General features: G+C 39.0%; 2 long non-coding RNA genes across 8 annotated transcripts in view; one reads left to right on the top strand and one right to left on the bottom strand.

The window, feature by feature from the left end:
• Positions 1-326: 326 nt before the first annotated feature.
• Positions 327-17,449, top strand: part of LOC110835888 (uncharacterized) — a 38,028-nt gene continuing 20,905 nt past the window's right edge. For 2 of the 7 annotated variants that reach the window (XR_015534752.1, XR_015534748.1), the window contains exons 1-6: positions 327-839; positions 1,281-1,352; positions 1,509-1,585; positions 2,439-4,561; positions 8,395-8,481; positions 9,971-10,251. This is a non-coding gene — a long non-coding RNA (uncharacterized LOC110835888). Of the gene's footprint in view, positions 840-1,280; positions 1,353-1,505; positions 1,586-2,438; positions 4,562-8,394; positions 8,482-9,970; positions 10,257-17,449 lie in introns of all 7 variants that reach the window. The other 5 variants (XR_015534753.1, XR_015534750.1, XR_015534751.1 and 2 more) reach the window with 4 other exon arrangements.
• Positions 5,398-8,480, bottom strand: LOC110835889 (uncharacterized). The gene is made up of 2 exons (XR_002545078.2): positions 7,939-8,480; positions 5,398-6,404 (listed from the first exon to the last, which is right to left on the bottom strand). It is a non-coding gene; the product is annotated as an uncharacterized LOC110835889 (long non-coding RNA).

The raw sequence follows: 17,449 nt of genomic DNA, 5'->3' as shown, positions 1-17,449 counted from the left end.
AAAAATGTATGTAAAGAAATATTTCTTGAAAATGGCAGAACTTAAATAAGGCATTTATCAAAATTTTTAAGTGATATTCATTTTTGTTGAAGCTGTGATCTTTTGAAATCAATTTTTACTTGAAAAAAGGTTGTATAAACTCAGATGCTCAATTTTTATAATAAAATTTTAATATACTGTACTACTGGGTCCTGTAGCCTCTGAAGGGTACATTTCAGTAGGGTTTAACTGAGGACAGGCACAAAATGATTAATTAATCCAAGAATTCTCTGCAACTTCATGAAGTTAATATTTCTTATGGAACTTTTGTCCCAGTCGCACACAAAATGCGTGTGCCTTGGCTGTTTGTGTTTGCACTGCAATCGATTTTCGTCTCTCACAGAAGATATTAAGAAGACTTGATTTATAGAAAGAGAAATTATGGCTGTGTCAGATAACGATTTACTTTTATAATTAGCATGTTGGGAGATGTTTCAAAGTTTTAATTACAGGATACAAGTGGGTTAATGGTTAATCTGTAATACAAAAACAACCATCCTGAGAAATTAAGCTGTTCACTCAACAAAAACTTTCCACTAGATGAAAAATTAAAGACTGAAAACAACAATTAACAATATCTGAATATGACAAGTGACCCGGTCATAAGCCCGTATCAGCTGTTACTGTTACTTCGTTGATGTGGCCGACGTGTGTCGCTTTATAGTGGGATTTGTATATGGTGGTATTACCCCAGCACATGGCAGAATTATAGTCTGAGACTGGTAAGTTTGTCCCTGGAAGGAAGCAGGGTGACAAACGAGGAAGAGTGCAAGGGAGTTTGACTACAGGTTGCAACTTACGTGAGTACTATCAGTGCAAAACACATTTACATGCTAATTCTCTGAAGGATATAAGACATGGATCAAATCAATCTGTGGTAATTCTACAAAAGTTCATATACACCATATACAGTAATGCAATGTAGGCAGTACAGTACACGCAGTAACGAACACATGGCACACAACTCAGGCTGTTTGTACTTGGAATCGATGGTTTTTGAACTGGGACAACACCACACAATGCATACAGCATAACTACCCTAACTACCACATACCTGCCGCATACCTGCTTTGGTCCGCCAAACGTGTTTTTGCAAAACTTTGTCAAATAATCAAACGTAGAGCATAAATTATTACAAAATTCTCTATATGTTGTCTTCATGATGAATTTCTCTGTAAGATTCAGCGTTAATCTATTGTAAACAATGTTCATAAAGCAAGAAAATTAAATTTTCGTTTTAGGTGATGTGATACACCCCAATTAGCCTAATCTTCTGCATGTAGGCTGGATGTTAGAGAAAAAGGTTTGTGAGGGTAAGTGATGAACTGAACTAGCTTTGAACTGCTTCTGTTGACAATCTTGAGTGCTAGCAATCCTCAGTGTTCTGCTTCTAGTACCACAGCTAGTGAGTAGCATCTGTTTTTTAAGTCCTGTCCTGTAACTTATGTAAAATGTTGTTTTGTCAGCAGGGTAAACTAATGTAGTCCTGCTGCAGTCCACTACAGTACTTGGCCCCTAAAGCAATGAGGGGACAGGGCACAGAATGGTAATTATTCCATTCTATAAGGATGTAGAAATAATGACACAGTTTAATTTAACTAAACCACCAGTGGTTTCTGGATCTGGTGCAGTCGTCTGCCTGGTATCTGATGGAATAGCTAATGCATATTTGTAAGAAAGTGGAATTTGAAACACAAGCACTGGAGATACTCTGAAGTACTCAGTAACACTTCCTAATTCTTTGTCTCCTGTTGCAAGAAAAATTAGCTGTAATTGTTTATGTTGGCTCCATTATTCTTCAAAACATAGAGGAAGATATTAATATCTAAGACACAAACTGAAATTTAAATGTTAAATATAGTGTGATATTCTCCTCTTGTATTAAAGTACACAAAATTTGCAACAACTTCGTTTGATAAGAAATGTGATTAAGCTTGCAGCAATGAAATAAGTACATACCAGAGTCATCAATCATAGCACGTCAACAACTCAAATTCTAAAAAATACCCGTGTTAGCTCTTTTCTTTGTGTTAGTTTGCTGTCTGTCCGACCACATTGAAGAACCTGGGATCGGATTTTCATTATATTTGCACAATCACATCTATTATATATATAATGCGGACTCATTTGCTGAGGGCATAAATGTCAAATGTAAATACAGAATGATTTTGTAATAGTAATTGAAAAGTAAAGTTAAGAAAGTGACTTTTAAGTTACAAATAAGATTTAAAAGGAAAACCATAGAAAACTCAGCATGGTTTATGTCTGGCTACAATTACTATGTCATATTGATTTACAAAGAAAGCTACTGTTTGTTCTTAGAAATGTCCCACTTAAAATTGGATGCAAAAAATAAAAATGACTCATTTCAGCTGTTGTCCTAATTTGAATTCTTGCAGGCAACTGATTGGTGGAGCTGTGTGGTTTTGACGCACGAGATGCTGTCAAGAGCTACGCCTTTTGAAGCAGAAGGAGAAATCAACCAGCAGATGATATTTGAGTTAGTCTTGGCATCTGGAAACAGATTGGATATCCATGTTCCCTTTGAACAGCAAGTTTTTTAAACAAGTTCTAAACAAATTAGTTTGTCCCTAACAAAGACTCAGTTAATATATATTATCTGTTTTAATGCCACTGAAGTAGGTGCATTTACAAAATCCAGGCAGAAAACTACCTGATGGCCAACAGGAAATAAGTAATTGTGTTTATAAGGGAATAATGTGAGGGACAGGGAAGGAAATGATTCCCAAAGCGAAAGAACTAAGATTTTATTGTAGGAGAACAATATTTGCTAATCTGGAAACCTAAATTAAAATAGCCATTTATCATAAAAGTGACAAAAATGAGAAACATTCTTTGGAATATAATTTGAGATGTATCTTTCTAATGGGGGAGAAATGAATTAAATCTTCTTTTGCAGTGTAATTCTGAAAACAGATGTGATTGTGCTCGAACACTTCCTACCATGAGTGCCAGATCTCGTAGTGAATTTCCTTGTTCATGGATCTAATACATTAGAGTTCTCATTATCAAATCTAAGCAGGATGTAAGGATGATCAGATAATTAAAAATGTCAATCCAGAAGCCAATTATGAAGGCACTCTGAAGAAACTGATTTCACAAAATGTAGAAGGGGCTTGGTCAGGAAGTGTGATTCATTCTGCTACGTACTCAGTTGGCAGCTCGTAAAATGAAACATTCTGAGGTGGCACTTTGATAAAATGGAATGTTGGATAACCGAAGGTCAGATAATTGGGACCTTACTGTATTAATAATAAAACCCAGTGTCCAGTTTTAATATTTCTAGATATAATTTTTTTGAACATCAGTAAATAAAAATGTGGTTTACGTTTCCAGCAGCGGGCTATCCGTAAGGTGGGGTGAGTGTTCAGAACCCCACATTTTGACATTATGAAGCATGATATATTTCATGCTGAGTGACAAATTAAGCGCCCTATAGATAGAAAATAAACACAGAGCATATTAGTTTAATTGTAATCATAGGATAGAGACAGGAATACATGTACAGTTTAAGTAAAGTAAAACTTACAGATGTCGATCTTATGAAATGGACCCACATAGACTTCTTTACCCAGGCCCTGTGCCCCTCTGGGAATGGCTCCTCCTAATGAAACATCTCATGTGCAATAATTCTGGAAGCATTCGCAGTAGTTACATAATAAAATATATTAACAGGCTTAGGAAGACACTGCAAAACTTGCTGGGAGGTCAGAATTTCAGAAGAAACCTCACAATACATGAGCAGACAACTTGAAACTTCCGTCCCAGTAAATGCGACATTGCAAAACACTTACAAAGAGCACAGTTTGTATTTACACAGAAGACTTCATTTCATGATCCTTGTACATGCTTGCTTGATAATTGAAGGGTCTTTTAAACTGAGGTGCACTTGTGTCTGCTTTGCCAGGCTTCAGTCTGCAATAAGCACGCTGTTCCATACCATTAAAGTTTGTCAGCCATTCCGGCTCTCGTTAACGGAATCCAATTTATCCCAGAGGCCTGGAGGTGGTATGGCGTAGGATTATCACAAGGGTTAACCCAAATACAAATAAAAGCACTCCCAAATTACCAACATGTATTTAGAAAAATATATATATAAATTGAAAAGAGAACAAACTTCCAAGGCTCAGGCTCCGGTCGGGCTTACGACTAGCTACGTCAAACCAAAAAATTAAGAACTATCTGTCTCCAAGTTATCCCTCTTCGACTCGTTCGCTGCCCAGCGGACACACGCAGACTGTCTACCCTGCTGTCCCATCAGGGCCTCGAAGCGAGCGACTCCAAAGAACGTTGAGAGGGGAGATAGGCCACTTCGAGCCATGAGGCATGGCTCACTTGTGATTTGTACTACAGGACACCACGTGGGTTGACATCAGGGCAAAGGCGATATTTCTGCCATATTTCCTGCTTCTCGATGACAACATTGTCGATGATGATGATGAAGACCAGTCTGGCGTGGATGCTCACCCTCAGTTACTAGGCACTCAGCCTCACTTTCAAGGTCAGTACAAAAATTTGCAAAATTTTAGTTTGTGTTGCATGGGAATAAGGTTTAATTTTTGATGTTCTATTACTTTTAGAAAAGGTGCTGAACCTGAGGGCCATATTGCCTTCAAGTAACATAATAATATAAATTTTGCTGTTTTTATTAGGCCTTCGCTGATATTTGTGCACTGTAACTCTGGTATGATTCAGAATTCACACTGCCTTATTCTTTAACTTGCTTAATGCATATAAATGGCAGGTATTAGTAAAATAATGGTCATGACTGTGAAATGCAGACTGATATCAGTAACATAATGGGTTGTTAACTTCCTGAAGTACAGTCTCTTCTTGAAGCTGAGTATTTACTCAGCTAGTCCAGACATTAGCCACGTGTGACATTTTGTAACGTACTAGAACTTTTCCAGTGAGGCGCTTCTAGCACCCCACCTGCCTTCCAATATATTTCCAGCTATTTGAGGTCTGGACATCCTTTCATTCTGCAGGGGACGGGCCACTTAAACTGTTGAAAATTTTTAAATGTACCTTTTAAGAAGGTGGCTGTCCTGTGGGTTGTAATGTCGTCATATGGTAGACGATTACAGACGTTTCAGAGGTGCATGGTACCTCCATTATCAGGGAGATTATGATGCAGGCAGCAAGCACCTCTGAAATATGGGTAAACGTCCACCACATGATTGCATGACAGTCCACAAGAAACACATCTTCATATTCATCACTGTGAGGACCTGAAATTATACGTTAATAAATTTATGTTGATAATGTGGATTACGCCGAGTTGAGTGAGGTCTGATGATGGACGCTGAGATAGGCTGTATTGAACATTCAGAGTCGGACACAACACAGAGAGTTTTTTAATTTCCGTGAGCTTGGTCTTTGTTTTACAGTGAAGATACAATTTTTCATCATATTTTCAGAGACAACATTTGTCTTGTCTTATAAACACTGCAGTAAGGGCATATCGGTACATATTAATTTGCCTGCTTGCATGTGACTTCTGTAATATGTATTGCAGTTTCTCATTTGTTTCACCTCCTCTGGATGAAATCCACAAGCAGCGCCCAACCACAGTGATAACAACCTCCATTGCTTTTTAAGCTTGTATCTGATAGATGCATTGCAAATTATAAAGTTAAGGATTGGTGCTTTTTGTTTATTACTTATGTTTGAAAAATTGACAAGAAAATAACAAGCTACTTAGTAGACAAATGGCGACAGGTGTCAACTATATTTAACCAGTTTTAGGTTCTCCCAAAAAATATTATTGTGGAATGGATTATGTGTTGTCTGTCACAATAATATACGACACGTACTTCAGTGAACAAAATTATGTGATGTGACATATATTGTACACAGTCATCGTGATAGCTCAAGATCATACATATATTACGTTACATTTACAGATTAAGATTAAAGATACACTTAGGTCATATTTACAACCTTGAATTTGTTCCCCTAAAGTATAACTCCATCATGGCAGGCTGTATTCATCAACTGACCTTCGACAAAGTCCACAGCTCATGGTTAGTTGCCGAGTTCTCAATGTGGGAGCCGATGTTGAAACCCAAGGCAGTCTGTAGGATTTATGGTGGGCAAAATGACACTGGGACACTCTCATCTCGGAGATCTTTGGTTCACTCAGACACTAGATTAATATTGTCTGTTGCTCCGCATTATTTGTTGGCTGTAGGATCAGGTTTCTATCGGACGCATTTTCAGACAGGCAGGTGCTTCCTTTCACGATAATAACAGTAATGCAGAACATTGCAGTATCTTAATATAAAATTCGTGATTGTTCGCCGTCGCCAAACAGTGACGTCATCAAGCAATGTTACGTTGCTCTAGTTAAAACAAAAACGATACACAATTAAAATCAATAATTTAAAATATAGAATGGTCTGTGGATTTTATAAAATCTGTTGTTGCCGTGTTAAATGTGGTTCTGATGTTTTTCCTTTATCAATGCTAAAAGAAAACTTGGGACCAGCTTTACATGGAGCATTAAACATTTATTATTATGGGGTGGCCATTTATTAATTCTTATCATAATATATGTTTTGTGTTTGCTCGTATACTCTTGTTCCACTGGCCCAGTATGTGATGTGATCATCAGCAGTGTACCAATGTCCTAGTTTTGTATTAACAATAGTTGTAGTCTGTGATAATGGGCCAGTTCCTGGTTTCATGACTCACGTTCTACCATAATCCTATAAAATTATTGCAATAATAATTTGACAGTGCCCATAACAGAAATATTAACCAACCATTTGGAGGGTCACACCAGTTCAGTGCAATTCTGCAAACCCTCCCTCACTGGGAGAGCTTGCAGTTTGAATGCAGCCAGGAAGATGTTGATCAGTTTACACAAAGTCTTATTAAGTTTAGTCATAAACTACAGTGTACTAAGGGAGTGCATACGAGATGCGATCGGAAAGTTTCCAAACTGCGCCTATAAAAACCCGTACACTTATCTCAGGTATTAAATTCATCCATCACCCTCGAAGTAGTTCCCCTGGGAGTGAACACAACGATCCCAGCGCCGCTGCCAAGCCTGGAAGAATCCCTGGAAATCTTTCTTTGTCAGCCTGTCAAGCACCGTCTGCGATTCTGCCTGAATCTCTTCTATCGTCTCAAATCTCCTTCCCTTCAGCTGAATTTTCATCTTTGGGAAGAGGAAGAAGTCACACGGCGAATAAGGAGGGTGCGGGATGACGGCCATGGTGTTTGAGGCCAAAAACTGCCGAACTTTGAAGGCGGTGTGCGCTGGCGCGTTGTCATGATGCGTCGCATGTGGAGTTCTTCCTTTAGAATCAGCTGACAGGTCCCATAGCCTATCCCAACAATGTCGCACAAGTCGTTGATGGTACGACGTCGATCTTCGTGAATGGCCTGCCGAATCTTCGTAACATTTTTGGGCGTTGTGCTCGAAGATGGTCTTCCAGAACGCTCGTCATCATTGACAGAGGTTCGGAAATTTTTAAAACGTGAATGCCACACAAAAGTTTGTGCACGACCCATTACGGACTCCCCAAATGTTTGCTTTAGCATTTCATAGGTTTTAGCCGTTTTGGCGAGTCTTTGGCAAAATTTGATTTGTTCATGAAAATCCGCCATTCCGAAATCGCAGGAGGGTCGGTGTAATGCACTACCAAAACGCCCGTAACTAAGAAACAAATGCTAATTCGATGATGCCGGCTGGCACACTGATTCACTATGAATGTAGGCCGCAACCCCTAGCGACAGAAGCTCGTACTACATCCGGTTCGCCCTCTATTGACACAGTCTTGAAACTTTCCGATCGCACCTCATAAAAGACCAGGGAACAGCTGTGTTGCCACGTATATTTTGTTAGATTCTTGTGTTCCATTTTCTTACTTGAAAGTCACTTCTGATTGGTGTTTAGTATCTGGGAAGTGTTTGCACTGAAATAATTGAAACTCAACCAAAACAGGTCACACCAGACTTGAAATTTCCTGGTAGTCTCGCTGAATGAACTCTTGGTCGCTGAGTTCATCAATAAATTATATTCCAGATTGACTTTTGCTACTGAAGCAGGTGAAATGGCCTCAGGTGTGAGTAGCAGTGAGTTGAAAAAGACTGTAGTTGCACGACTTAACAGCAGGTTGCATCAAAGTCAAGTTGTGACATAACCAGAAGGAACTTGATATTTCTGTTGATTGTGAAATGCCAGGTGTAAGAAGAGTTGCTTCAAACTTGAGTTGAGTTGTCATTAGCGAGCACTCCATAAGAAGTGTGAATGTGTTTGTTGAAGAAACTACTGTATGGAACTGACATCTGGTGTTATTTTGGTTTTCTTCTTTTTGTGAACAGAATGTTAATTGAATGGTGCAAGAATCAAGTGACGCATTGGCTTCTACACCTAAACTAGAACCTCATGTTGCACCATCCAAAGACCAGGTGAGATATCTTATTTAATTTTAGAAGTAACCTACTTACATTATCCATTAACCAATATTTTTACAATTTCATAAGTGTCCAGACATTGGAACTCTGTGTCGATTTTGGTATTCTAGATTGTGACGCTGTGTAAATGTGCAAGTAGATGCTTACACTTAAGAGAAACTACTGCCTACATCATGAGCCCTGACGATTGAGGGGGTAATCGCTTCTTAGAAGCTTGAGTCTCCCTACAAGTTCTCACAGCGTTTTCTCCATTCTCATTCCAGTCTCTTCCTCACTGTGTCAGATGTCCTTCCAAGGACATCTTGGCTGGTTCAGAGGCCTCTCATTTGTTTCAGTTCCAATTATCTTAAAAGTTTCTGTGGCTTTTCATTAGTTTTATTCTCTTAAAATCATCAGTTCTTAATATTTTTCATTCTCTGTTAATTTCAACCGCCTGTATAATTACTTACAGTTATGCCGACAAGCACAGTTGCAATACTTATGGTTTCAACAGTCTCAGATCATATTTTTGTTCTCTTCTTAGTATCAGTTGGTGAATATAGTGACTCAAAAAAAACAACGTTCATGCCGTCATGCGCTGGAATCACAAAGAAGAGTGGGTTTTTTATTTCTCAGTGCTCTTGAGTTTTTACCCAGCAATGATATTTTGTGTGATGTGTGCTTAATTTGTTGGTTTGCCCCGTTCAGTGTTATGGCTTATTTTCAACAATATCAACAACTCAGATTATGTGGCGTCATGTGCTGAGCTGATCAGTGAATGATGCACTGTAAATATGTATAAGGAAGAACATTTTGCATCACTTCGGATAATATCCAATATTTTCATTGACTAACTGATGAAAACCTGAATGAGTATAGCTTTTGTGTGGACAGGTTTCTTCAGTATAGTATTCAGACACGTTTAGTTTAAATGAGATTTTAATATTGAACTTACATACAATGTTTTGTTGGCATGAAGGACACACATCTGATATGAATACCTGCACTCATGAATGCATGAACTCCCCCATAAAGATAAACACTAAGCAGGTTTACTTTGTCATTTTTGCCCTGAATGTTTTCTCAGTATCTCTCAGCCTTTGCTCTGGAAATTTTACCGACAGAATTGGTTTCTGTTCACAGAATTTCTAGTTTCAGGTTACATAATGAACATAAAGTTTTGTGAATTAAGGTACAGTTTGACATAAATGTAGTTTATTTACTCAAATAATGAGTAATCTATTACTTTCTACTGTAAAGACTTATGTTCAGATATTTTGTCCACACTGAATTTCTTAATCCAAGTTTGAGTATTTTCATTTATAAAACTGTGCATGAAGTATGTGGCGCTGGCTTCCATCACTAGTGAAATAAGTTTTCCAGGTATTTGCGACCGCCTCACATACTTCTAGCATAATTTATACAAAATTCTTATGTATTAAAATAATAATAATTAGTGTACATGTTACTCTAACAAAGAATATGATTTTGAATTTGTCACTAGTAGCCTCTGCATGTACTGACAGTGACCACTTCCTGAGGATCGTGGTGGTGTTCAACACAGTGGCAGGAGTGGAAATTCCAGTAGGAATTACATACAGCACCTCAAGTTGACAAGAAGACAGAGGCATCAGTTCAGAAGACTGCAGAGGGCCAGTGAATTAACGCCAAAGAACATCTTCTGAATGGATGAAGAGATGAGAGTGGTGAAGAAGAATCATCTTCAAGGCCTCTCCTGAAAGTGCTTGCAGGAACTCACAGCCTGTCCATGGATTCTCTACCGCAGTAACGTATAATTGGACTTTACAATTTTTAACTTTGGCTTACGGGAATAAGCAGTGTAGAATGTTGAAGGAAAAATTTACAGTGGTACTGGGCTCAGAACTTAAAATACTTTTCCATGAAAGTGCCACATAATCTGTGAAATATAACTCATCTCAATTTAATTATTACAAAAATTACAAACTATGGCAATTCAGAAGATTTCTGTCTTCTGGGTTGTTGCGCTGTGTAGTCTGGTCGATGTTAACCAACGTTTCAGAGGTCATACTGCCTCCGTCATCGCCCTGATGATGGAGGCAGTATGACCTCTGAAACGTTGGTTAACATCGACCAGACTACACAGCGCAACAACCCAGAAGACAGAAATCTTCATATTCACCGCTGTGAGAACCTCAAGTCTTACATATGGCAATTCAATTTGGCTTTCACAGTATTAACTCTGTTTGTATCTGTGCAGGAACTATGCTAACATATTACTTGCTTGGTCTACAAATCCGTGCACTGACTTCCCTTATGCAGTGCCCTCTTATACCCATATACCACCTTCAGTGTCCTGTGCATAAATATTGTAACCATTCCTTTGTCAGTACCATTATTCTGTCTGAGTTTCATATCTCAATATTTACAACTAATCTCCCTAAATTTTCCTCTAATTACAAGTTCTGTCCTACTTTACTTCTATCCTGATACTGAACATCTCAGGATTGAAGGGCTGAAAATGCCATTGGGTCTCAGGTTTGTCCTTTGTAAGAGGGTTGTGCATTTCCTACAGTTTACCATTACTTTCTGGCCCTTTGTCATCTTAAATAGCACAGCTGTATTACAGCTTGCTTGCTTCATAAAGACTTGTTATAACCACCTCAAAGGGGAAGGGCAGTGCAAAGGAGTCTTGGGGATCAAGTGGTTGTGAAGGGACATGACAAAGCAACTGCTTATTAGGATAACAGGTACATATCCAATGTTTACAGAAAACTTTAACATTGTATGCTGCTTGTTCTCCAAAGAAGTTATTCTTTGAGCTCAGATGAACTTTAGGCCTGGAGATGGATATTCACAAACTAAAGGAGAGTACACCATAATTTTATGATGAGTGCTGAAAATAGTAGAGAAACAACCAGGCTAAATTACAGTGGTTGCAAAACCCAAGGCAAAATAGTGGAGACAATCTGCAACATCTAAGATGTGAAACATTTAGGGAGAAGAAAAGGAGTTACCTAAAGATAAAACATGAACTTGAATCTAATTATAGAAACAGAAATATTAGAGATTTATACAGATTCATAAATGATTTTAGAAAGTTACCAACCTAGCATTAATGTTATTGTAGAGTTCATGCTGCCACCATCAGTAAGATTTTTTAGTCACAGTGGTCCTAGGTCATGAGTCTAGAAATGGGCCGAGTCAAGTCCAAAACGTGGAGGTCGTGACCAGTTTCGTCAGGGCTGCAATAGTGAGGAATTGACCTTCCTCACAGCAGAAGCGCTGCTCGCTGTGCACTGCTAGAATAACTTTCCTTGCTTCTGTCTTATGATCACTTAACTAGTAATTGGTGTTCTATACTAATTTATTCTGCTAAGTGCACACACTAAATTTTTGGAAGCTATCATAATTAAAGTATTTGTAACAAATTTCTCTTAACTTCCAACTGATCAGTGTTGCACCAGTTTTTCAGTTATTTTGTGAAAAATTAGCTGTTCCAAATTTTAAACAATTTTACGACCAAGGGGCAGAAACAGTTCTAAATTGTTTCCTTAAGCTCCAAGCAATCGCTACCTGTAATGAACAGAAGGGGGAGCCAGTTCTTCATTGTGCTTTTCTCCTGGGATCCTGGCTTTAAAGTGACGATCGCTTGGGTATCAAAATTCAGATTATCGCGTCAGCATCTGCAGATGCGAAGGGGATGTGAAACTGCTTACACTGCTGATACTACAATCTGTCGTGCACAAATGACCAGCTGTTTCACCTTATCTTTATTATAATATTCCCGTTGTTTCAAAACAAAGCGTCCTTGCTTTGTATCTCCTAACTAAATTTAACTGGGGGGGGGGGGGGGGGGTGGCAAGCAAGGAAACAGACTAATAAAGAAACAAGCACAAAAGTTCTTCTGCTCCTTTTACTTACAAAGCTCAAACAAAGTTATCTTAATTTTTACACTACATATCATATATGCAACAAATTGTTCATGTTGTGACAGTGGCAAAACTTCGTTTTTCAATTCCTGAATGTCCACTTAATTGTGAACGTTTTTTCTTGACACACTGTATTTGGCAGAAATCTTTATCTTGTTCAGAACTCTGTAGGTGCATCATTCACAAGGGAATGGTCCGATTGGTCAGGTCAAAACCTCACCTCAGATTTTCTCGTCTACAGAGCCCATTTAGTAATGATTGTACACAAAATTTCAGCTGCTGATATGCTGTGCAAGGGTGCGAAAAAATTGCTCAAAGTTTGAATGTACAGTTAAAATTCATGCCCCACGCACACACGTGACAGCAGCTCACCAAACAGTGGCACGGTATTCACCGTGCAACGGCGTGCGTGGCCCAGGCGACGAGAGGGCAGTGAAAGACTTCAGAAATGTCACACATACACATGCGTGGTTTATTGAATAAGTACATACATGGGAACTTTCTATCTATATAATATACAGGTGTTTTATATTGTAACTGTTTCTCTTCTTCTTATCTTCGTTATCCTTGATTCTGCTCTTGGTAAACGAGACACGAGACTCTTATGCTGGGTTTAAATTAAGATCACCTCAGCTGTGTTTTTAGGTCTTTATTGCAGGCAATTGTTAATTTAATTTCTCCCCGCGATACTGGCAAATGATGCAAATTTGTTTGTGAACAGAGTAAAGTGAATACACATATGTGTCCGTGATAACCGATTAATATTTTATAATGGAACTGTTCAAGGACGAACTTGCACCAACTGATAACTGACAACTCACAACAACGACTGACGAATGGCAACTCAACTCACTGAAAGAAGTTTGTCTCTCAAATATATGAATTTATCCCACTCATTCCGAAATCTGAATTTTGTAACATCATTGGTTCGACTTCCCGCTTAGTTTTGTGATTGGTGGACTAATTTAAATATATATTAAAAGTTTCAGTCACTCACAATTATATTAATAAAGTAATATTAAAAGATTTAAAACATCATTTAAATACACTACTAGTTTCGGCTACATTCAGCCATCGACGGGTGTATGCTGTATAAACCTATCACCATTTTACTGATTTATAACGTTATTCATATTTCACTGTCTTCATTCTTGATGGTGTTCTTGTTCTTTACCGTTGCTTGTTTTTTGCACTATCATTAGTCATTTCTGGGTTTACATTTTGTACTTTGTGTTGGCATCATTTTTGTGACTGTGAAGTAAAGTTTTAATTCCATTAATGACAATTGAACAAGAGCTTGCATTGTGCAAAATTCCATTTCCTCCAAAAATTAACCTGTGACTGTGTCTTAATGCCATTTGTGAAACATTTCGTTTGAACACGCTGTTCTGAGCGGAGACTAAAAATCCAGTGGGTGTGTCAAATCATGATAGGTGCGTAATGAGGAGGCAATAATTGTGTTTTACATAAAGCCCTGGATGCTTCTGCCTTTTGAGATTTAAACTGGATTTGCATCTTGGTGTTGTGGTGCTGTGGGTAACGTAGTCAGCTGGGCATAAGGCAAAAGAATTATCTTCACTTAATGAAACGTCTGTTTCTATCCTTCTAAGATAGCATTGCTTGGAATCATCCAATATAAAGTAAGGGAAGTCTACTTCAAATTGTACAATTTTTGTGAATTCACAATTTGAATCGGAACAGTGATCAGTTAATACAAAGAATACCGTGTATCAGAATTTTTAAATGGGAAAAAAAAATAAGTAAATGCAAATCGTGGCAATTTTGGTAACTTATAACCTTCATATATTTATAATACCAATACATATTGCTGTCAAAAAAACTTGAAAATAAAGTGTACACATCAGCGAGAAGACATGATACACCCTTCAAAATTGTACATAAATTAACAGATGATTTTCCTTCAAAAACGTGTTCAAGTTCTCAGATTTCTTTAGGATTTGAGGTTTTCACAGATATGAGTACAAAGATTTCTGTCTTCTGCGTTGTTGCGCCATGTAGTATGTTAGATGTTATCAGTGTATCAGAGGTCATACTGCGTCTGTCATCAGGGTGATGAATGAGCCAATTGAGTGTAGAGGGCTAGGTTTATAGGGACCGGACAGTGAGTGGAGTAGCCTAATCCTAGCCAGGTGTCAAGTGAGGCGTGGGTGGGGACCAATAGGAGAGCGTTGGCGTGCCATTTCTTTAAATTGCTCCATGAAGAAATTGGCGATGACAGATGGTAGTGGGGAACCCATAGCCACACCGTCGATCTGTTCGTTTGAACAAGCCACCGAACTTGAAGAAAGACAAGGTTAATATATGCTGGAAAAGTCTCAGTATGTCTCCAAAACCACAACTGGTAGTAGAACGATAATTTATCAACCGCACAATTGAAGTACGCTACGGCAATCAGTGGGTTCATAAAACTTAAGATAAGCTTGTAAATGATAATTACCTGACAATTTATGTTTCTGTAGTCCTACAAAATACGTTTTGACCCCTTCAAAGTAGTAAACAAAATCTTCCCTAACACAATCGTACACTTCAATAGGAATCAATGTAATACAGAATGACCGCCCTCGACAACCAGCCATAAAAGTCTGATAAGACACTTAGAAAAATCCTACAAGTCCTATCCCGTATGCATGCCCAAGTCTCTTTAGGGCGTGCGTGAGAAAAGTAAGCCCTCAGTCGTTATCTAATCTCGGCCACCTTTCAGGGTGATGGATGTCTTCCACTCAAGCTATCTTATCAGGTAATGATGCAAAACAAGCCGCACTATAGTTGCTATAATCCACAAACCGACCAGGTACACCATCCTCAAAGAACACCATTCAAATCTTCAACCTGTAAATTTTCTACATTATAATACGTACGCCCCAGGAGTCGAAGGGCTCACCAATGGGCACCAAGTTGGAAAGAGACACGACATCGAAGCTGATCATGATGTCCCCAGGGCCCACACAGAGGGACTTGATGGTGTCGATAAATTCCGTGGAGTTCTTTACGTGACGTGGAGAGTGCCCCACCAATCCACCGTGTAGTCCCGCGAGATATTGGGCGAGCCGGTAGGCTGGGGCACTGATGGTGCTTTCGATGGGCCTGAGTGGAGCTCTTTCCTTGGGGATCTTTCGGAGTCCATACAGTCTAGGGGGCCCCGAACCCCGGGGCCGCGGCTGTTGTAGTCCGCAGTGTCGAGGACGACTGTCGGGGTGCTCTTGTCAGTAGGAAGGACTGTGAGGTCCGCATTATTCTGGAGGGCTCTCCTCTCAGCCGGACCTCATCGGATATTTCCTCAGGCAGGGAGCGAACAGACCTCTCCACACCGCTTAGGAAGTCTTCAGTGGGCAGCACCGTAGGGGCCACTACATATATCAGGCCTTTTGCCCAGGGCTTAGTAGGCAGCATCCTCCAGTGGCCTCCCACTCAGGTTTATCACCGTTTTCTTGATGTCGGTTCGCGGGCCTGGATGTTGAGCTCCGCACAGTCATAATTTGTTGCACTGCCTGACTTTGTCATCCGCTGCAACAAAGCTCGGTGATGTTTTGTGACATTCAAGCTCAGGCCAAGCATGAGTCAGAGATCCGCTGTCCAAGAATTTTGAAATGACAAATGTTATGATTGTATATAACCACACTCTGACATCGGGAGGCTCCCACCTAACAGAATCTGAACCCTCGAGGCCAGTGTCAGGCCCAGACAATCATCATATGCTATTCAAGATTACAGAACCTCATAACCTGATAAAGCGTTGCAAAATACCCAAAGAACGTCCCTCAGACCTCACACATAAAAGTGCATGAACAACGATTTTCCCCCCAACAGATTCTTAATATGCCAAACTTTCAGGGAATCAGATTTACAAAATGAAGACAGAAATCTTCTCAGATTTCTCCTTGCAGTTGTACAATAGCATGAACTAATTGCCATATATATATATATATATATATATATATATATATATATATATATATATATATATATATATACATAATTACTAGTTTCATTTTGAAAGAACAGTTGAATTCAACCACTGTATAGTCCAAGAAGTTTCATGTGCCCAGGTTGGGACAGTGTGATGAAGTTGTTCCAAATCAACTGCAGTGACTGTTCCGAATAAAACTTTGAAAAGTGATCCTGCTATGTCCAGCATGACTAATCCCACTGGGATGAGGTAATGTTGCCTTAAATGAAGAATCTCTGCTTCCAACAATTTTAAAAAAATTCCAACTCTTTTAATTTGTTAACGGGTGCAAAATGTGATCTAAGTCTGGTAATTTCTTCCAGGTGTGCTCTTAAAATTTCAAGTGTGTTCTCTAATGCAACAAATCAAAATTGACCATAATTTTCCATACGTTGTTTATCAGAATTTAGTCTTTCTGCTTAATAAAAGTCATGTTGTGAGTGAGGTTAGTGACATTGATAGCATTTCCCAATTCACACATCATAAGACCTGGAAGAAAGAAAACGTTTGTTGGTGTTTCTTTCCATAGGTGTATTGTGGCTTTTGTCTATCGTTACATGTGTTCTTGTTTACATTCATCATCACTCTACTTGAGTGACGTCACAAGGTATCAAGCGCAGTGTCTGAGCTCAGCCGTCATGTTTGTACATAGGATCGTACTTCTTAGGCTTGTAAATTTTAACCTTTTGCCATCGTATCTTTCGGTCTTAGGTTATGTCAGGTCATCAGAACTTACATTGTCGTTAGCTGAAAAGGAATTTATGTAACGTTAGTTGTCCCCCTTAAATATTGTTGCTCATACTTATTGTCATTCGTTAACATCGCATGGTAGCTGAATTCTTGCGCGAGTACAGGTCATTGGTGGTCTGTACGGAGTAATCTGTAGTTAACGTCTGGAGCGAGGCGTTTTTGGTGGTACATAATCTCGATCTTGCTGATCAGATTCGGATTTGTCCAAAACTGTACCCTTTCTGACGCAGGGGTGTGCAATATCCTCAGTTGCTCTGGCCTTGAAAGAGAGGGCTGATTCAGTAGGTTTATCTTCTTGTGGTTTGGGTACCTCATCATGTAGAGGTCTGGATAGAATGATGACTTTGTCTCTGCA

Source organism: Zootermopsis nevadensis, unplaced genomic scaffold (assembly GCF_977971745.1).
Source record: "Zootermopsis nevadensis isolate Lab colony 2312 unplaced genomic scaffold, Znev_1.0 Znev_ptg000011l, whole genome shotgun sequence".
In the NCBI taxonomy this organism is placed as follows: domain Eukaryota; kingdom Metazoa; phylum Arthropoda; class Insecta; order Blattodea; family Termopsidae; genus Zootermopsis; species Zootermopsis nevadensis.
This window is presented reverse-complemented; position numbering and strand designations above follow the sequence as displayed.